Here is a 22,160-nt window from a genome sequence, read left to right on the forward strand (position 1 = left end):
TAATTGTGGAACAATGAAAAATGCTGTGACCTATACGTAACGGGTATAGCAGGAGGAGAATAAAGATAACGAAGAACAGAAAATATTTTTTTAAAAATGACTGAGAATCTTCCCAAATGAATGTCTGACACTAAATCCACAACATCCAAACTTAGAGGAACATATGAATAGTGAAGAAAACTGACCAATATCTCTCAGGAACATCAATGCAAAAATCCTCAACAAAATATTAACAAATCAAATCCAACAATATTTTGAGAGAATTTTATATCATGAATGAGAGGGAATAATCCCAGGTATGCAAGGCTGGTTCAACATTCTAAAATCAAATAATTATATCCATCATATCAACACCCTAAAGACAATCATTAGCATATCAATAGATTCAGAAGACCTTCGAAAAAATCTAACACCCATTCTTCATAAAAACTCTCAGTTAAAGAAATAGACTGGCGCTTTCTCAAGTTGATAACAAAGATCTACAGGAAACTTATATCTTACATCATGATTAATGGTCAAAAACATGAAGCTTTTCCACTAAGTTCAGGTAAAAACAAGGATGTCCCCTTTCATGACTCCTTTTCCATATTTTACTCCAAGTCCTTGCTAATGCAATAACGCACAAAAATAAATAAAACAAATACAGATTGGGTAGAAAAAAATGAAAGCAGCCTAAATAAAATATGGACCAATATACTTTAAGGACACCTCACCAAAGAAAGTAGACACTATGCATATAAGTATACAGAAGAATAATCCAGATTACATGCTGCCATGAAAAAGCAATTTAAAAATACAATTACATACCACTATGTAACACTTAGAATGGCTAAAATGTGCACAATGACAAGAACAAATTCTGTAGGGGATGTGGAACAATAGGAAATGTCATTTGTTATTGGTGGAAATGAAAAATAATACAGCTACTTTGGTATTCTGAGTGACACTTGCTATAATATTGAACATTCCCTTAGTGTACAATCCGGCAAGTGTTCTCATGGATATTTGCTGAAAGTAGTTTAAAACATACTTCCAGTCGAAAACCTGCATATGGATATTTATAGCACCGAATTCAATATTGCCAAAATGTGAATGAAACTAAGGTGTCCTCCAATAGGTGAATGAAATGATATAGTATTAATATATTCTGGGAATGGGATAATATTGGGCACTAAAAAAGTAAGCTATCAAGCCATAAAAATATGTGGGAATTCTTTTTTTTCTTTTGACATATAAGTGATTTTCTTTATTTTGTAATTTAAATTTTATTGGAGTATAGTTGATTTACAATGTTGTGTTCATTTCAGCTGCACAGCAAGTGATTCAGTTACACATATGCATATATTCATTCTTTTTCAGATTCTTTGCTGATAAGGGTACTCCCAGAATATTGAGTAGAGTTCCCTGTGCTATACAGTAGGTCCTTGTTGCTTATCTATGTTATATATAGTAGTATTCGTATGTTTACCCCAAGTTCCTGATTTATCCCTCCCCCCCCGCCTTTCGCCTTTGGTAACCATAAGTTTGTTTTCCAAGTCTGTGCGTCTGCCTCTGTTTCGTAAGTTAGTTCATTTGTATCAATTTTTAGGTTCCACCTAGAAGTGATATCATACAATATTTGTCTTACTCTGTCTGACTTACTTCACTTAGTACAATCATCTCTAGGTCCATCCATGTTACTGCAATTGGCATTATTTTCTTCTATTTTATGGCTGAGTCATATTCCATTATATATATGTACCACATATTCTTTACCTATATTCATATGTTGATGGACATTTTGGTTGCTTCCATGTCTTCGCTATTGTAAAGAGTGTTGCAGTGAACATTGGGGAAGATGTGTCTTTTCGATTTATGCTTTCCTCCAGATATGCACACAGGAGTGAACTTGCTGGATCATCTGGTAGCTCTATTTTATTTCATTTCATTTCAATTTCATTTTCTTGGAGTATAGTTGATTTACAATGTTGTGTTACTATCTGCTGCACAGCAGAGTGAAGGAGTTTTACATATATCCAATCCTTTTTGGATTCCTTTCCCATACAGGTCATTACAGAGTATTGAGTAAAGTTCCCTGGGCTATACAGTAGGCCCTTATTTGTTATCTCTTTTATATATAGTGGTGTGTATATGTCATTCCCAATTTCCAATTTATCCCTCCCGCCTCCCCTTGCTCTGGTAACCTCCATTCTGTGTTCCATAGTGGCTGTTACCAATTGGCACTGCCACCAATAGCGTAGTGTTGGTGGCACAGTGGTTAAGAATCTGCCTGCCAGTGCAGGGGACACAGGTTCGAGCCCTGGCCCGGGAAGATCCCACATGCCACAGAGCAACTAAGCCCGTGAGCCACAACTACTGAGTCTGCGCTCTAGAGCCCACGAGCCACAACTACTGAGCTCACGTGCCACAACTACTGAAACCTGTGTGCCTAGAGCCTGTGCTCCACAACAAGAGAAGTCACCACAAAGAAAAGGCTGCGTACCCCAACGATGAGTAGCCCCCGCTTGCTGCAACTAGAGAAAAGCCGCGCGCAGCAAGGAAGACCCAACGCAGCTTAAAAAAAATAATAATAAGTAGTAGGTTTCTGTTTTTCCCACACCATCTGAAGCATTTCGTGTTTGTAGACATTGTGATGATGGCTATTCTGAGTGGTTCCAGGTGATACTTCTTTGTACATCTGATTTGCATTTGTCTAACAGAAAGCAATGGTGAGCATCTTCATATGTGCTTTCTTTTTTTTTTTTTTTTTTTGAACAGTGTGAGTAAAATTTACCCCTTGAAAATGGTTATTGAAAGTTTGCATTGTTTTGAAGTCTATTTCGATTACCTACCCTAAGACGTTTTTTGAGGGCTGTTGTCATTTACAGCTCCCCAGGCATTGTGAATATGAAGTGCCTATAAGGTCCAGTTTTTAGAGTTGTTGTTATGGGAAACAGAAGGCGGCAGGATTTCTACTGTCCCTATCTGGTTACTGACAAAACCTTAGACGTAGGGAAAGTCCTGTTCCTGGGTTTTAAATTGCCTGGGTTTTAATTGAGTGGAATGTGCCTGACCAAACATGTAAGGGCTTCTGTCCCATTCCTTCTTCCCCCTTGCCCTTCATCCCCCGAACAAACACAAACCCCTGCATAATCACCTGTTGAGGGTGCTGTCTTGCAGAGTGGGATGACCCTAATGAAGGAGTCTGGAGGTCGGAACCCAAACACCAGGATATGTTGAGACCAGGTGATTTTCCAAGTGTCATCCAGCCCAGAGAGTCCACCATCCTTTGGGTGTCAGAGGGTTGATTTAGTAGTATGAGGGCACACTTAGATCTGGAGATTGTGATCCCATGCAGAGGGGACCAGGTACTACAGGTTCAAGGGGGGCGAATTAGCTGGCATATCCTCCCGAGGTCCTCAGGCCCACAACCGTCCAGGCTTGGGACCAAATTGGGTCTGTGTCCAAGGATGTGACACTAGCACGTTCACCGCGACTAAATGAATTTAGTGGTCATTTTTCTTTTCTGTAATTTAATTTTAAATTTATAATGGAGTATAGTTGATTTACCATGCTGTGTTCGTTTTTGATGTACACCAACATGACTCATTTATACAGAGGTGACTATATATTCGTTTCAGAATTATTTTCCCATTGAGGTTACTAAAGGGTGTTGAGAAGAGTTCCAAGTGCTCTACAGCAGGTCCATGTTGATTACAAGTTTTCTCTCTGTAAATATGTATATACTAACTCCAACCTCATGATTTATGCCTCCAACACACCTTTCCAGTTTGGTAACCATAAGTTTGTGTTCTAAGTCTGGGACTCTGTTTCTGTGTTGTAGGATAGTAGCTTTGTATCAATTTTCAGATTCCACTGATAAGTAATATCTTATGATATTTATCATTGTCTGATTTATGACACTTAGTATGAATGTATCTAGGCCCTTCCAAGTGGCTGCAAATGGCCTTATTTCACTCATTACATGGCTGAGTAATATTCCATTGTACATATGCACCATAATTTCCTTATCCATTCTTCCTCCCAAGGACTTTTTTGTAGCTTCCAAGTAGAGGCTCTTGTAAACAGGGCTGCATAAAGGTTGGAGTGCCTGGGTCCCGTCAATTTATGTTTTTTCCAAGATACAGGCCCAGGAGTGGAAGCGCCATACGCTCTGAAGCTCTGTTTTTTAGATTTTTAAGGAATCACCATCCACTTCTCCAGAGTGGCTGTTAGCAATTTACATTCCCACCATCAGCTTGTCAGCGTTCCCTTTTCTCCACGTCCTGTCCTGCATTTCAGGTTTTACACTTTGCGAGGTTGGCCATTCTGACTGGTGCGAAGTGATAGCTCTTTGTAGTATTGATTTGCATTGCCCGCCTGTTTTGTTGGCCAAAAAGGGACTAAGGGTTTTTCCTGAATATATTAAGGAATAACGCATACGGTTTGTTTGGCCAACTGCATCATTGGCGATGTTCAGCAGCTTTGCATGTGCTTTAATGGCGAGTGCAAACTACCTCTTGAAATCCCTTTCCTGCAATTCTGCCTTGCTTACAAGTCATTTTCGAACACTTGGCTGAAGAAATGACTCCATTAGAGGTGTCAGTTACAACCCTGCATGCCTTTGAATTGCAGTGCCCCTGAGCACCAGTTTTCAACTTGTTGTTTAGGGAAGCAGCCACAAAGGGGCAGGATTTCTACAGACCTATTCCGGTTACTGGGGCACCTGAAGGATAGGGAAATTCTTCTTCCAGATTAGGAAACTAGAGTGGCAGATGCCTGTCAAAACATCTAGGGCTTGTGTCTCATTCCATCCCCCCATTCCCCTTCGTCACCCAGAAAATTCCAAGCTGTGCAAAACCGGCTGTTGAGTGTGCTGCCTTCTCAAAGTGGGGAGACTCTAAGGAAAGGAGCTGGAGGGTGGAACCCGAATACCAGGAGACGTGGAGATGAGGTGACTTTTCCAAACTCTTCCCGATCAGAAGGTGTACAATCCTCCGGATGTGCCATGCATGTTTTAGCTGTAGGAAGGGTCCCCTGCATCTGGAGATATGGGACCCATGGAATGAGGATCAGGCAGTATTACTCTAAAAGGGCTAAACTTGCTGTCCCATCCTCTCCAAGCTTCTCAGACCCACGAGTGTAGAGCATCAGGTCCCATCCAGCTGTGTGTCTAGATGTGGTCAGTCCAGGTTGCATCACAGCCCCTGAACAAATTTTGTAAGAATATCTCTCTATCTCAATGTCTTTTTTTTTGTTTTTGTTATTTAACTTTATAATGGGATATAGCTGATTTTCAATACTGTGTTTCTTGCTGCTCTACATCTATCCACTTGACTCACATAAAGAGAGATATCAATAAATTCTTTTACAGATTCTTACCAGTCTTATATATTCTTTTCCAGTGACAAAAGTGTGCTGAGTCCAGTTCTTTCAGCTATACAGTACGTCTTGTCGATTACTTATTTTGTTTATGGAACATTATCTGTGTGAACTGCAACCTCCTGGTTTATGCATCACCCGACCCCACCTTTCTCCTTTATCAGCTATAAGTGTGTTTTCTAAATGTGTAACTCTGTTCTGTTTTGTAATTCAGTTTATGTGAAGCAATTTTTACATTCCCCCTATAAGTGATATCTTACGATAAGTTTCTTTTTCTGTGTGACTTATTTCACTAAGAATCATCATACCTAAATCCACTCATTAGGCTGCTACTAGCCTTATGACATTGATTTCATGGCTGAGTGATATTCCACTGTACACAAGTAACACAACTTCTTTATCCATTTTTCTCGTTGCTGGGATATGTAAGGTGTACTGAAGTCGAGGTTCTTGTACAAAGAGCAGCCCTAAAGTTTGAGGTGCCTGTGTCTTGTTGACTTTTACTTTTCCCAATTTATACGCCCATGAGTGGAAGTGCCCTATGCTCTCCAGCTGTGTTTTTTAGATGTTTTAGGACACACCATACAGTTCTCCAGAGTGGCTGTTGGCGATTTACATCCCGCCCATGAGCGTAACCAGGCTCCCTTTCCTCGATGGCCTGTCCTGCATTTCTGGTTTTTACAGTTTTATCAGCATGGCCCGTTTGAACGATGGGAAGTGAGACTTTTTTATAGTGATGATTTGCATTTCCCACTTGCTTGGTTGGCCAAATGGGCGTATGCGTTTTTTCCTGAATACACTCAGGAAAAAACGCATACGCCCTTTTTGGCCAACAGCATCATTGTCAAAGTTTTGCCGCTTTTCATGTGCTTTAAAGGCGATTCGAATCTACCTCCTGAAATGTGTTTCCTGCAATTCTGCCTTGCTTTCAAATCCTCTTCGTTACCTTCCCTGAATAAATTTTGGACGATACTTCTCAATAATAACTCTGCAGGTTTGTGAATTGCAGTGCCCCTGAACTCCATGTTTTCAACTCGCTTTTTTGGGAGCTGGCCGCAAAACCGCAGGATTGCTTCAGGCTCTATTCTGGTTCCAGGGCGCAGGCTGAGCCTGTGCTTAATTCTTCTTCCTGATGGGAAATTAGAGTGACATGTGCCTGTCCCAACACCTACAGCTGGTCTCTCATTGTTTCCCCCTCTTCCCTTTCAGCCTGCGGACGAATCGCAAACTGTACGAAACCGGAGGTTAGAGGTGCTGATTCTCCAGATGGGGAGATTGTCAGTACAGCGGCTGGAATGGCGAGCCCGTGCACCAGGAGATGAAAAACGAGGTGCGTTTTAGCAACCTTTCCCGATCACACGGTGTACCATCCTCTGGGTTTCCCATGCATGTTTTCGCTGCAGGAAGAGTCCCTTAAACCTGGAGATTTGGGACCCATGGAATGGGTATCGCGCAGTATTACTTTAAAGGGTCTGCATTTGCTCACCCAGGCTCACCACTCCTCTCATCCCCAAGGGTATCCGTCCTTATGTCTCATCCATCTGTGGGGCTAGATGTGGTCAATCCAGGTTGCATCACAGCCCCTGAACGAATTTTGTAAGAATGTCTCTCTCCTTCAGTGTCTTTGTTTTATTTTTTCTTGGAATTTATTTCTTTAATGGGGTTTAGCTGGTTTTCACTGCTGTGTTTTCGCCGCTTTACACCCCACATGTTTCACTTACAGAGAGATATAAATACATAGGTTTTAAGATTCTTACTAGTCAGATATATTCTTCTGCGGTGAATAGGGGGTGTTGAGTCCAGTTCATGAAGCAACAGGTAGGTCTTGTCTATTACAGAGTTGGTTCATGGAACGGTATCTGTGCTAATATCAAACCCGTGTTTTATGCATCTCCCCACCTCACCTTTTCCATTAAGCAGCCATAATGAGTTTGCTAAATGTGTGACTCTGTTCTGTTTTGCAATTCAGTTCATGTCTAGCGATTTTTACATTCCCTCTGTAAATGATGTCTTATGATATGTTTCTTTTTCTGTGTGACTTACTTCACTTAGAATCATCATACCTGAATCCATTCATTATGCGGCAACTAGCCTTATGACACTGATTTTATGGCTGAGTGATATTTCATTGTACATAAGTACCACAACCTCCTTATCCATTTTTCTCGTTCCTGGGATATGTAAGGTGTAGCGAAGTCGAGGTTCTTGTCAACAGAGCAGCCCTAAACTTTGGGTTTTGTGTCCTGTCGATTTTTGGTTTTCCGAGTATATACGCCCATGACTGAAAGTGCCGTATGCTCCGTAGCTCTGTGTTTTAGATGTTTTAGTAAACACTATACACTTCTCCAGAGTGGTCATTGGCATTTCACATCCCTCTCACCCACGTAACAAGGCTCCCTTTTCTCTATGGCCTGTCCTGCATTTCTGGGTTTTATACTTTTCCAGGAAGGCCCTTTTGACCGATTCGAAGTGAGACTTCTTTGTAGTGCTGATTTGCATTTCCCGCTTGCTTGGTTGGCCAAGAAGGGCGTATACGTTTTTTCCTGAGTATATTCAGGAAAAAACGCATACGCCCTTTTTAGCCAACTGCATCATTTTTGATGTTCTGCCGCTTTCCATGTGCTTTAATGACGAGTCGAATCTACCTCCTGAAAACTGTTTCCTGCAATTCTGCTTTTCTTTGAAATCCTCTTCGTTGCCTTACCTCAATATATTTTTGGAGAATGCTTATCATTTATAACCCTGAAGTTTTGTGAATTGCAGCGCCCCTGAGCTCCATTTATCAACTCGCTTTTTTGGGAGCTGGCCGCATACCGCAGGACTGCTTCAGGTCCTACTGTGGTTCCGGGGGGCAGGCTAAGCCTTTGGTTAATTCTTTTTCCTGATTGGAAATTAGAGTGACATGTGCCTGTCCGAACATCTAGGGCTTGTCTCTCATTGTTTCTCGTCCTTCCGTTTCATCCTCTGGACTAATTCCAAACTGTGCGCAACAGAATGTTGAAGGTGCTGATATCCCCAAGTGGGGAGATTGTTAGAAAATAGGCTGGAGGGGTGAACCCGACAACCAGGAGATTGGGAGATGAGGTGCCTTTTCCAAACTCTTCTCGATCAAACCTTGTATCATCTTCTGGGTGTCACAGGCATGTTTTAGCCTTAGGAAATGTCCCGTGCATGTACGGAGAACACCAGTGATTTTTACAAATCAGTGTCTACCCGAACCCCAATCTGGAGAATTTTTAAGCTACGGATACATGTATGTTCATTAAGGAACTTGGGCCATATGCAGAGTCCGAACTTTAGATGATTTAAGTCTTCAGGGTCAGAAGTGCTCACCATCGGCCTCCTTTAGGTTCCATTTTATCGGTAGTTGATAGATGATGTTGATATAGATATCTATTGTTTTTCAGATTATTTCCCCTTAGAGGTTATTACAAAATATTGAGTATAGTTCCGTGTGCTATACAGTAGTTCCTTGTTGATGATATGTTTTATACATAGCAGTGTGTATGTGTTAATCTGAAACTGTTAATTTATCCCTCCTCCCACCTTTCCCTTTTGGGAATAAAAACTTATAAGATTTTATACTTCTCAGAAATCCGGGAGCTGAAAGAGAGGTATCATTTTCAATGGAAAATCATTCAAAACAAGATTGAAACTTCAGCCAAGATTATTAGATGTACATCCTTGGAAAGAAATCACTGCATTTCTCTAATTTTGACCTGACAAATAAGACAAACCCCTCCACAGAACTTGCTTATAATAAAGTGATGGAAATATCAAATGGAATTGTTAGAAACATCTTATTTTACATGAGCCTCATACACTGCTCTATGTTAATTACAGTTTGGCTCACACACCTGTTCATGGAAGTTACAATGTTCTCAATTTCTGTTACTGATCCTCCAGAGTGGGCCCCAACAAGGGTCACCCTGCCCAGTGTCATTGGAGCCAACAGATCGAGACTGAGTTTGGTTCAGAAGCAAAGGAAAACTTTATATTTTGATCAGAGAATGGAGAGGTGATAGCGTGCGCTCCCCCGTGGGCTGTGGGCCGGGCTGCTGTGTAGGGATCCCGTCAGCATCAGTGGGAGGGACGGGGTGGAGCTCTCGAGGGCCGGGTTGGCTGGAGCTCAGGCTCTATGTCGAGGAGTCTGCACGGGGCCCCGCGAGCTGAGGTGTCGGCTCAGGCATTTTGCACTAGGAAATCGGGTCTGAAGTGCCCGGTGTTCGACTTCTGCATGTGGAAACCTAGGAGCAAGTGAAATTAGAGAAAGCACAAAGGTAAAAAAGATTAGACTTTATTTTATTGCCCAGATTCTATTTTTATCTCTCAGGAATTTTTAATGGGCTTTGATGGTGACAAACCTCTCCTCTGCCTTTTGTCCCATTCCTCATTCTTGGGGCGCTGAGGGTGCAGACGCCTCTTCTGTAAATGCTTCGTGCTGAGTTGGGTGTCCTCATACCCAGGGGGAGGGGCAGGACTTCTCCCCAGCAGCCTCCAGGTGAGGTTGATTGTCCCCAGGCCTCCTCCCTCACTGCTCGTTCGCCTGAGCACCAGCATTGGAAGTTTTATAGATTCTAATGACCTTTAAGGGTCCAGGAAAGAGATGCGCAGAGACCCTGGGGGGGCCGGTTTTACCCCGCTCCACATTTGTTTGGCCACCTTAGGCTGACGGTTTCTGCCAGCCTAGATGATCTGACCAATAGTCTGTGCTTTCTTCAATTAGGCCACTGAATTAACGTACAAACAGCACCAGGTGTCAGAGCCCTGCCTGCTCAACTCCCAGACGGTCCAGGGCCGGTGGTGATCCAGGACCATGACGGCCACTGAGTCAACGGCCTTTTGAAGTAGCCAGGAGTCCAGCCGGTCTCATTGGCCCCCGTCACCGCGGTGTCTGTAGACTTTTCTATGGTGACAGCGTTATTTACGGTTCCCCTGCCAAGTTTATTAGCTCCGCTCTGGGTTCAGTAAGTCCTGCAAGCAATAGTCTGCTCTTTTGGGGCACACTCTTGTGGTTTTCTGAGAGAAGCTCCAGGTCAAGTGATGGTCACATGAGTCGTCATGGGGGCCCGTTGCCCCAGGTTGTCTCTCTGGAGGTTGGAGTTGGAGGGCCTCCTCACTCGAGGTCATTGTGCCCACGGAGCGATCCCTGCAACCTCAGGGCATGGTGGGTGCTTAGGATCACCAAGTGGGGTCCTTTTCCCTTAGGAGGGAGCTGGCCTTGTGGGCTGCTGATTTCCAGGTTTTTAGATACCCCCAGTATCCTGGTCGGATGGGGTGGTTGGCCAATGCCTGGAGGGCATTCATGCATTGTTCCATTTCAAGTGGTCCCAGTTTTTGCACTAATACTCCAAGGGCGATGTAATGACCGGGAATGTAATGACCGGGAATGTAAAGGTCAAAGGGTTTAGCTAAATTAGGGAAGTCCAGGGCAAGGGTCTGAATTGACTGCTCTTTCCATTCTTGAAAGGCCGCTTCTGGATTCTATTCAAAAGGATCATCATCTTTTCCTTTCAGTGTTTCATATAGAGGCCCAGATATTAGACTGTATTTAGGGATCCAGATGCAGCAAACCCCGGTCTCCCCAGGAACCCCTAAGCTGTCTTCTAGTTTTAGGAAGGGTGAGGCTGCAAATGGCTTCTTCCCTTTCCTGGGATGGGCTTCTCCGACCTTCTGTGAGAATGAAACCCAGGCAGGTCACCTTAGTCTGTGATATTTGAGCCTTTTTCTTGGACACCTTCTATCTTTTATTGTCTAGGTAGTTCAGAGACCTCCTTAGTAGGGCTGGCGATCAGAATGTCGTCTGCATATTGAAGGAGGGTTCCCTTCTCCAGAGGTAGATCTTTTAGGTCTTTAGCTAACGTTTCCCCAAAGATGCTATGAGAATTTTTGAACCCTTGGGGCAGGACGGCCTAGCAGTATTGTTTTTGTTGTATGTTGAGTCCTGCCACTCACAGCCAAAATTTCTTGTGACTCTGGGACTAATGGAATACAGAAGAAGGCATCATTGAAGTCTAGTACAGAATACCATGTCCTGGTGGATGGTAGAATGACCAGCAGGGTGTAGGAATTAGGAACTACTGGATGTATATCCTCGGTGGCTTCACTGACTGTCCTGACGTCCTTTACCAGGTCCCCAGCAGCCCACGGGGCTCTCGTGGTCAGGCTCCTCCCAGGATATGGAGCTCACCTGGGCAGGTACCCAGCAGCCCACAGGGCTCAAGTGGTCAGGCCCCTCCCTGGATACGGAGCTCCCCTGGGCAGGTACCCCGGCAGGGCTGGACACACAGGAACCGTGCACATAGCCCTCATTACAGAGCACCCCCAGCTCACCTGTCGGTCAGAGCTGACACAGAGCACCTCAGAGCAGGGCTTGAACTAACAGACAGCAGTTCCGACAGGTCTGTGACCCTGGGCTTCACTCTGTGCCACCTCCCTCCGCCTGGTCTTCCAGGGGCTTCCACTGCAGCCGGGGCACCAGGCCTCTGTCTCCACCCACCACCCCTCCTCTCCCTGACTCCTGGGTTCCTCTCATTAGGAGAGGGTCTTCTTGAAGTTGTCTCCCACTCATGGGCCAGATTAAATGATTAGAAAACAAGCCAGGGCTGCCGCCCCTTGTCTATCCTGACTCTCAGGACCCTACACCTGTTCCTTGGACCTGGTCAGTGCAGCAAGGCCCATTTTCTGCAACTCTGAGCCCCTGAGGGGCGAGGATTGGCTGACCTGGGCAGCCTGACCCGGCCGGCCAGCCCGTCCCAGGTGTGCCTGGGTTGAGGTCAATATAAACACCCCTCCAGGCAGCAAAAGCCCCTGCAGCTGTGCCTGACGCCATATTCTCTGCCCCGTCAGCAGTCTCGGGGCTGGGCTGGTGGGAGGGAGTAGGGCCCACGGCTCTATGGGTGGCCCGGTGTGAGTGGGGCTCTGCTGGACTTTCTGCAGGAGTTGCCGGCTGCCACCTGCTAAAGAAGAGGATGTGTCACCCATACCTGCCGCTGGAATTTCTCCCCGGGCAGAGGTGAGGAAGGAAAAAAGCAGTGGGGGCCGGGACAGGAGGAGTACCTCAGGCAGGGAAATGGAAAGCTTCCAGAAGAGCGCCCGGGGCCAGGACCGTCCTGGCTGGCCTGCAGGCACCAAGTCGGCCTGCGTGCTGTCGCTGGTGTGACTCCAAGACCCTTCCTCTAGGCTTTAAAGTCTTTGCACACATTCAGGTGTTTTACCTGGGAAGGGTGGGAAAAGTTCAGCAACAGCTGGCCTGGGGCTCAGCTCACGTTTACTCAGAGACGCCTCCTCACGGTCCCCCAGCTTTGCAATGAGGACGCTCCTTGTGGGGGGGCTGCTGGCTGCATGGGAGACGATTCCCCAGCTGTGACCAACTTCAGAATTGTTTACCACTGGAGCAAGTGCCCTGATAGGGTTTTCCTCTGTATGACCAGTGGGTTCTGTTTTTTTTTTTCTTTTTTGGTTCAAGGTATGTTTTATTCCTCTTTTTGTATTTATAGATATAAGCATGGAAATAATTCATTCATATAAATACGTCTATGGGAAGGAAAGAACTTTTTTTCTGTTTTTTTTTTAATATTATTTATTTTTTAATTTTTTTAAAAAAATTATTATTTATTTATTTATTCATTGTTTTGGCTGTGTTGGGTCTTCGTTTCTGTGCAAAGCCTTCCTCTAGCTGCAGCAAGCAGGGGCCACTCTTCATTGTGGTGCGCGAGCCTCTCACTATCGTGGCCTCTCCCGTTGTGGAGCACAGGCTCCAGAAGCGCAGGCTCAGTAGTTGTGGCTCATGGGCCCAGTTGCTCCACGGCATGTGGGATCTTCCCAGACCAGGGCTCGAACCTGTGTACCCTGCATTAGCAAGCAGATTCTCAACCACTGTACCACCAGGGAAGCCTTATTTTTTTAAGTTTTTAATTTTATTTTATTCATTTTTTTATACAGCAGGTTCTTATTAGTTATCTATTTTATACATATAAGTGTATATATATCAATCCCAGTCTCACAATTCATCCCACCACCACCACCCTGCCCTTTCCCCCCTTGGTGTCCATACATTTGTTCTCTACATTTGTGTCTCTTTTTCTGCCTTGAAAACCGGTTCATCTGTACCATTTTTCTAGGTTCCACATGTATGCATTAATATACGATATTTGTTTTTCTCTTTCTGACTTACTTCACTCCATATGACAGTCTCTAGTTCTATCCACGTCTCTACAAATGACCCAATTTCATTCCTTTCTATGGCTGAGTAATATTCTATTTTATATATGTACCACATCTTTTCCATTCGTCTGTCTGTGGGCATTTAGGTTGCTTCCATGACCTGGCTATTGTAAATAGTGCTGCAATGAACATTGTGGTGAATGTGTCTTTTTGAATTACGGTTTTCTCTGGGTATATGCCCAGTAGTGGGATTGCTGGGTCATATGGTAATTCTATTTTTAGTTTTTTAAGGAACCTCCATACTGTTATCCATAGTGACTGTATCAGTTTACATTCCCACAAAGAGTGCAGGAGGGTTCCCTTTTCTCCACACCCTCTCTAGCATTTGTTGTTTCTAGATTTTCTGATGATGCCCATTCTAACTTTTGTGAGGTGATACCTCATGGTAGTTTTGGTTTATATTTCTCTAATAATTCGTGATGTTGAGCAACTTTTCATGTGCTTCTTGGCCATCTGTATGTCTTCTTGGGACAAATGTCTGTTTACGTCATCTGCCCATTTTTAGATTGGGTTGTTTTTTTTTTTTTTACTGTTGAGCTGCATGAGCTGTTTATATATATTGGAGATTAATCCTTTGCCCGTTGATTCGTTTGCAAATATTTTCTCCCATTCTGAGGGTTGTCTTTTCGTCTTGTTTGTAGTTTCCTTTCCTTTGCAAAAGCTTTTAAGTTTCATTTGCTCCCATTTCTTTATTTTTGTTTTTTATTCCATTACTCTAGGAGGTGGATCAAAAAAGATCTTGCTGTGATTTATGTCAAAGAGTATTCTTCCTATGTTTTTCTCTAAGAGTTTTATAGTGTCAGGTCTTACATTTTGGTCTCTAACCCATTTAGAGTTTATTTTTTGTGTATGGTGTTAAGGAGTGTTCTAATTTCATTCTTTTACATGTAGCTGTCCATTTCTCCCAGCACCACTTATTGAAGAGACTGTCTTTTCTCCATTGTATATCCTTGCCTCCTTTGTCATAGGTTAATGGACCATAGGTGTGTAGGTTTATCTCTGGGCTTTCTTTTTTTTTTTTTTTTCTTTTACATCTTTATTGGACTGTAATTGCTTTACAATTGTGTGTTAATTTCTGCTGTATAAAAAAGTGAATCAGCTATACGTATACATATAACACCATATCCCCTCCCTCTAGCACCTGCCTCTCACCCCCTTATCCCACCCCTTTAGGTGGTCACAAAGCACTGAGCTGATCTCCCTGTGCTATGGGCTGCTTCCCAGTACCTATCGATTTTACATTTGGTAGTGTATATATGTCCATACCACTCTCTCACTTTGTCCCAGCTTACCCTTCCCCCTCCCTGTGTCCTCACATCCTTTCTGTACGTCTGTGTCCTTAATCCTTTCCTGCCCCTAGGTTCTTCATAAACTTTTGTTTTTTTGTAGATTCCATATATATGTGTTAGCATACAGTATTTGTTTTTCTCTTTCTGACTTACTTCACTCTGTAGGACAGACTCTAGATCCGTCCACCTCACTACAAATAACTCAGTTTCGTTTCTTTTTATGGCTGAGTAATATTCCATTGTATATATGTGCCACATCTTCTTTATCCATTTATCTGTCGATGGACACTTAGGTTGCTTCCACGTCCTGGCTATTGTAAATAGAGCTACAATGAATATTGTGCTACATGACTCTTTTTGAATTATGGTTTTCTCAGGGTAAATGTCCAGTAGTGGGATTGCTGGGTCGTACAGTAGTTCTATTTTTAGTTTTTAAGGAACCCCCATACCGTTCTCCCTAGTGGCTATATCAATTTACGTTCTCACCAACAGTGCAAGAGGGTTCCCTTTTCTCCAATAAATGCCTCTCCAGCATTTATTGTTTGTAGATTTTTTGATGATGACCATTCTGACTGGTGTGAGGTGATACCTCACTGTAGTTTTGCTTTGCATTTCTCTAATGATTAGTGATGTTCAGCATCCTTTCATGTGTTTGTTGGCAACCTGTATATCTTCTTTAGAAAAATGTCTATTTAGGTCTTCTGCCCATTTTTGGATTGGGTTGTTTGTTTTTGTGATATTGAGCTACATGAGCTGCTTTTTAGAGATTAATCCTTTACCATTTGCTTCATTTCAAAGTATTTTCTCCCATTCTGATGTTTATCTTTTCGTCTTGCTTATGTTTTCCTTTGCTGTGCAAAAGATTTTAAGTTTCATTAGGTCCCATTTTTTATTTTTTATTTTTTTAATTAATTTATTTTTTATTTATTAATTTTTTGGCTGTGTTGGGTCTTCATTTCTGTGTGAGGGCTTTCTCTAATTGAGGCGAGCGGGGGCCACTCTTCATTGCGGTGCGCAGGCCTCTCACTGTCACGGCCTCTCTTGTTGCGGAGCACAAGCTCCAGATACACAGGCTCAGTAGTTGTGGCTCACGGGCTTCATTGCTCCGTGGCATGTGGGATCTTCCCAGACCAGGGCTCGAACCCGTGTCCCCTGCATTGGCAGGCATATTCTCAACCACTGCACCACCAGGGAAGCCCCCTCTTATCCATTTATGTTTTCCTTTGCTGTGCAAAAGATTTTAAGTTTCTTTAGGTCGCATTTTTTAATTTTTGTTTTTATTTCCATTTCTCTAGGAGGTGGGTCAAAAAGGATCTTGCTGTGATTTATGTCATAGAGTGTTCTGCTTATGTTTTCCTCTAAGAGTTTTATAGTGTCTGGTCTTACATTTAGGTCTCTAATCCATTTTGAGTTTATTTTTGTGTATAGTGTTAGGGAGTGTTCTAATTTCATTCTTTTACATGTAGCTGTCCAGTTTTCCCAGCACCACTTATTGAAGACACTGTCTTTTCTCCATTGTATACCCTTGCCTCCTTTGTCGTAGATGAGTTAACCATAGGTGCGTGGGTTTATCTCTGTGCTTTCTATCCTGTTCTATTGATCTATATTTCTGTTTTTGTTTCAGTACCATATTGTCTTGATTACTGTAGCTTTGTAGTATAGTCTGAAGTCTGGAAGTCTGATTCCTCCAGCTCTTTTTTTCTTCCCTCAAGACTGCTTTGGCTATCCGGGGTCTTTTGTGTCTCCCTACAAATCTTAAGATTTTTTGTTCTAGTTCTGTAGAAAATGCCACCAGTAATTTGATAGGGATTGCATTGAATCTGTAGATTGCTTTGGGTAGTATAGTCACTTTCACAGTATTGATTCTTCTAATCCAAGAACATGGTATATGTCTCCATCTGTTTATATCATCTTTGATTACTTTCATCAGTGTCTTATAGTTTTCTGAGTGCAGGTCTTTTACTTCCTTAGGTAAGTTTATTCCTAGGTATTTTATTCTTTTTGTTGCAGTGGTAATGGGATTGTTTCCTTAATTTCTCTTTCTGATCTTTCATTGTTAGTGTATAGCAATGCAAGCAATTTCTGTGCATTAATTTTATATCCTGCAACTTTACCAAATTCATTGATTAGCTCCAGTAGTTTTCTGGTGGCATCTTTAGGATTCTCTATCTATGGTATCATGTCATCTGCAAACAGTGACAACTTTACTTCTTCTTTTCCAATTTGTATTCCTTTTATTTCTTTTTCTTCTCTGATTGCTGCAGCTAGGACTTCCAAATCTATGTTGAATAGTAGTGGTGAGAGTGGACATCCTCGTCTTGTTCCTTATCTTAGAGGAAATGCTTTCAGTTTTTCACCATTGAGAATGATGTTTGCTGTGGGTTTGTCATATATGGTCTTTATTATGTTGAGGTAGTTTCCCTCTATGCCCACACTCTGCAGAATTTTTATCATAAATGGGTGTTGAATTTTCTCAAAATATTTTCCTGCATCTATTGAGATAATCATATGGTTTTATTCTACAGTTTGTTAATATGGTGTATCTCATTGATTTGTGTATAGTGAAGAATCCTTGTATCCCTGGGATAAACCCCACTTGAACATGGTGTATGATCCTTTTAATGTGTTGTTCAATTCTGTTTGCTAGTATTTTGTTGAGGATTTTTACATCTATATTCATCAGTGATATTGGTCTATAATTTTCTTTCCTTGTAGTATCTTTGTCTGGTTTTGGTATCAGGGTGATGGTGGCCTCATAGAATGAGTTTGCGAGTGTTCCTTCCACCTGCAATTTTTTTGAAGAATTTGGGAAGGTTGGGTGTTAGCTCTTCTCTAAATGTTTGATAGAATTCACCTGTGATGCCATCTGGTTCTGGACTTTTGTTTGTTGGAAGATTTTTAATCACAGTCTCAATTTCATTGCTTGTGATAGGTTTGTTCATATTTTCTATTTCTTCCTGGTTCAGTCTTGGAAGGTTATCCCTTTCTAAGAATTTGTCCATTTCTTCCAGGTTGTCCATTTTATTGGCATAGAGTTGCTTGTAGTAGTCTCTTAGGCTGCTTTGTACTCCTGTGGTGTCTGTTGTAACTTCTCCTTTTTCACTTCTAATTTTGTTGATTTGAATCCTCTCCCTCTTTTTCTTGAGTCCAGTTAAAGGTTTATCATTTTTGTTTATCTTCTCAAAGAACCAGCTTTTAGTTTTATTGATCTTTGCTATTGTTTTCTTTGTTTCTATTTCATTTATTTCTGCTCTGATCTTTTCTTTCCATCTACTAACTTTGGGTTTTGTTCTTCTTTCTCTAGTTCCTCTAGGTGTAAGGTTAGATTGTTTATTTGAGATTTTTCTTGTTTCTTGAGGAAGGCTTGTATTGCTATAAACTTCCCTTTTAGAACTGCTTTTGGTGCATCCCATAGGTTTTGGATCATCGTGTTTTTGTTGTCATTTGTCTCTAGGTAGTTTTTGATTTCCTCTTTTATTTCTTCAGTGATCTCTTGGTTATTTAGTAACGTATTGTTTAGCCTCCATGTGTTTGTGTTTTTTACGGTTTTTTCTCTGTAATTGATTTCTAATCTCATAGCATTGTGGTCGGAACAGCTGCTTGATATGATTTCAGTTTTCTTAAATTTACTGAGGCTTTATTTGTGACCCAAGATGTGATCTATCCTGGAGAATGTTCCGTGTGCAGTTGAGAAGAACGTGTAATCTTCTGTTTTTGGATGGAATGTCCCCTAATATCAATTAAATCTATCTGGTCTATTGTGTCATTTAAAGCTTGTGTTTCCTTATTAATTTTCTGCCTGGATGATCTCCACTGGTGTAAGTGAGCTGTTAAAGTCCCCTGCTATAATTGTGTTACTGTCGATTTCCTCTTTTATAGGTGTTAGCAGTTGCCTTATATATTGAGGTGCTCCTATGATGGGTACATATATATGTATAATTGTTATATCTTCTTGGATTGATCCCTTGATCATTATGTAGTGTCTTTGCTTGTCTCTTGTAACATTCTTTATTTTAAAGTCTATTTTATCTGATATGAGTATTGCTACTCCAGCTTTCTTTTTTTTTAAACATCTTTATTAAAGTATAATTGCTTTACAATGGTGTTAGTTTCTGCTTTATAACAAAGTGAATCAGTTATACATATACATATGTTCCCATATCTCTTCCCTCTTGCATCTCCCTCCCTCCCACCCTCCCCATCCCACCCCTCTAGGTGGTCACAAAGCACCGAGCTGATCTCCCTGTGCTATGCGGCTGCTTCCCACTAGCTATCTATTTTACATTTGGTAGTGTATATATGTCCATGACACTCTCTCAACCTGTCACATCTCACCCCTCCTCCTCCCCATATCCTCAAGTCCATTCTCTAGTAGGTCTGTGTCTTTATTCCTGTCTTGCCACTAGGTTCTTCATGGCCTTTTTTTCCCCTTAGATTCCATATATATGTGTTAGCATACTGTATTTGTTTTTCTCTTTCTTCACCCTGTATGACAGACTCTAACTCCATCCACCTCATTACAAATACCTCCATTTCATTTCTTTTTATGGCTGAGTAATATTCCATTGTATATATGTGCCACATCTTCTTTATCCATTCATCCGATGATGGACACTTAGGTTGCTTCCATGTCCTGGCTATTGTAAAGAGAGCTGCAATGAACATTTTGGTAGATGACTCTTTTTGAACTATGGTTTTCTCAGGGTATATGCCCAGTAGTGGGATTGCTGGGTCGTATAGTATTTCTGTTTGTAGTTTTAAGGAACCTCCATACTGTTTTCCATAGTGGCTGTATCAATTTACATTCCCACCAACAGTGCAAGAGTGTTCCCTTTCCTCCACACCCTCTCCAGCATTTATTGTTTCTAGATTTTTTGATGATGGCCATTCTGACCGGTGTGAGATGATACCTCATTGTAGTTTTGATTTGCATTTCTCTAATGATTAATGATGTTGAGCATTCTTTCATGTGTCTGTTGGCAATCTGTATATCTTCTTTGGAGAAATGTCTATTTAGGTCTTCTGCCCATTTTTGGATTGGGTTGTTCGTTTTTTTGTTATTGAGCTGCATGAGCTGCTTGTAAATCTTGGAGATTAATCCTATGTCAGTTGCTTCATTTGCAAATATTTTCTCCCATTCTGAGGGTTGTCTTTTGGTCTTGTTTATGGTTTCCTTTGCTGTGCAAAAGCTTTTAAGTTTCATTAGGTCCCATTTGTTTATTTTTGTTTTTATTTCTATTTCTCTAGGAGGTGGGTCAAAAAGAATCTTCCTGTGATTTATGTCATACAGTGTTCTGCCTATGTTTTCCTCTAATAGTTTGATAGTGTCTGGCCTTACACTTAGGTCTTTAATCTATTTTGAGTTTATTTTTGTGTATGGTGTCAGGGAGTGTTCTAATTTCATACTTTTACATGTATCTGTCCGATTTTCCCAGCACCACTTATTGAAGAGGCTGTCTTTTCTCCACTGTATATGCTTACCTCCTTTATCAAAGATAAGGTGACCATATGTGCATGGGTTTATCTCTGGGCTTTCTATCCTGTTCCGTTGATCTATATTTTTGTTTTTGTGCCCGTACCAAGCTGTCTTGATTACTGTAGCTTTGTAATATAGTCTGAAGTCAGGGAGCCTGATTCCTCCAGCTCCATTTCTCGTTCTCAAGATTGCTTTGGCTATTCGGGGTCTTTTGTGTTTCCATACAAATTGTGAAATTTTTTGTTCTAGTTCTGTGAAAAATGCCAGTGGTAGTTTGATAGGGATTGCATTGAATCTGTAGATTGCTTTGGGTAGTAGAGTCATTCTCACAATGTTGATTATTCCAATCCAAGAACATAGTATATCTCTCAATCTATTTGTATCATCTTTGATTTCTTTCATCAGTGTCCTATAATTTTCTGCATACAGGTCTTTTGTCTCCTTAGGTAGGTTTATTCCTAGATATTTTATTCTTTTTGTTGCAATGGTAAACGGGAGTGTTTTCTTAATTTCACTTTCAGATTTTTCATCGTTAGTGTATAGAAATGCAAGAGATTTCTGTGCATTAATTTTGTATCCTGCTACTTTACCAAATTCATTGATTAGCTCTAGTAGTTTTCTGTTAGGATCTTTAGGATTCTCTATGTATAGTATCATGTCATCTGCAAACAGTGACAGCTTTACTTCTTCTTTTCCAATTTGGATTCCTTTTATTTCTTTTTCTTCTCTGATTGCTGTGGCTAAAACTTCCAAAACTATGTTGAATAATAGTGGTGAGAGTGGGCAACCTTGTCTTGTTCCTGATCTTAGTGGAAATGGTTTCAGTTTTTCACCATTGAGGACAGTGTTGGCTGTGGGTTTCTCATATATGGCCTTTATTATGTTGAGGAAAGTTCCCTCTATGCCTACTTTCTGCAGGGCTTTTATCATAAATGGGTGTTGAATTTTGTCGAAAGCTTTCTCTGCATCTATTGAGATGATCATATGGTTTTTCTCCTTCAATTTGTTAATATGGTGTATCACGTTGATTGATTTGCATGTATTGAAGAATCCTTGCCTCCCTGGGATAAACCCCACTTGATCATGGTGTATGATCCTTTTAATGTGCTGTTGGATTCTGTTTGCTAGTATTTTGTTGAGGATTTTTGCATCTATGTTCATCAGTGATATTGGCCTGTAGTTTTCTTTCTTTGTGACATCTTTGTCTGGTTTTGGTATCAGGGTGATGGTGGCCTCGTAGAATGAGTTTGGGAGTGTTCCTCCCTCTGCAATATTTTGGAAGAGTTTGAGAAGGAGAGGTGTTAGCTCTTCTCTAAATGTTTGATAGAATTCGCCTGTGAAGCCATCTGGTCCTGGACTTTTGTTTGTTGGAAGATTTTTAATCACAGTTTCAATTTCAGTGCTTGTGATTGGTCTGTTCATATTTTCTATTTCTTCCTGATTCAGTCTCGGCAGGTTGTGCATTTCTAAGAATCTGTCCATTTCTTCCAGGTTGTCCATTTTATTGTCATAGAGTTGCTTGTAGTAATCTCTCATGATCTTTTGTATTTCTGCAGTGTCAGTGGTTACTTCTCCTTTTTCATTTCTAATTCTATTGATTTGAGTCTTTTCCCTTTTTCTCTTGATGAGTCTGACTGATGGTTTATCAATTTTGTTTATCTTCTCAAAGAACCAGCTTTTAGTTTCATTGATTTTTGCTATTGTTTCCTTCATTTCTTTTTCATTTATTTCTGATCTGATCTTTATGATTTCATTCCTTCTGCTAGCTTTGGGGTTTTTTTTGTTCTTATTTCTCTAATTGCTTCAGG

This window comes from Eschrichtius robustus, chromosome 4, assembly GCF_028021215.1.
Source record: "Eschrichtius robustus isolate mEscRob2 chromosome 4, mEscRob2.pri, whole genome shotgun sequence".
Lineage (NCBI taxonomy): Eukaryota > Metazoa > Chordata > Mammalia > Artiodactyla > Eschrichtiidae > Eschrichtius > Eschrichtius robustus.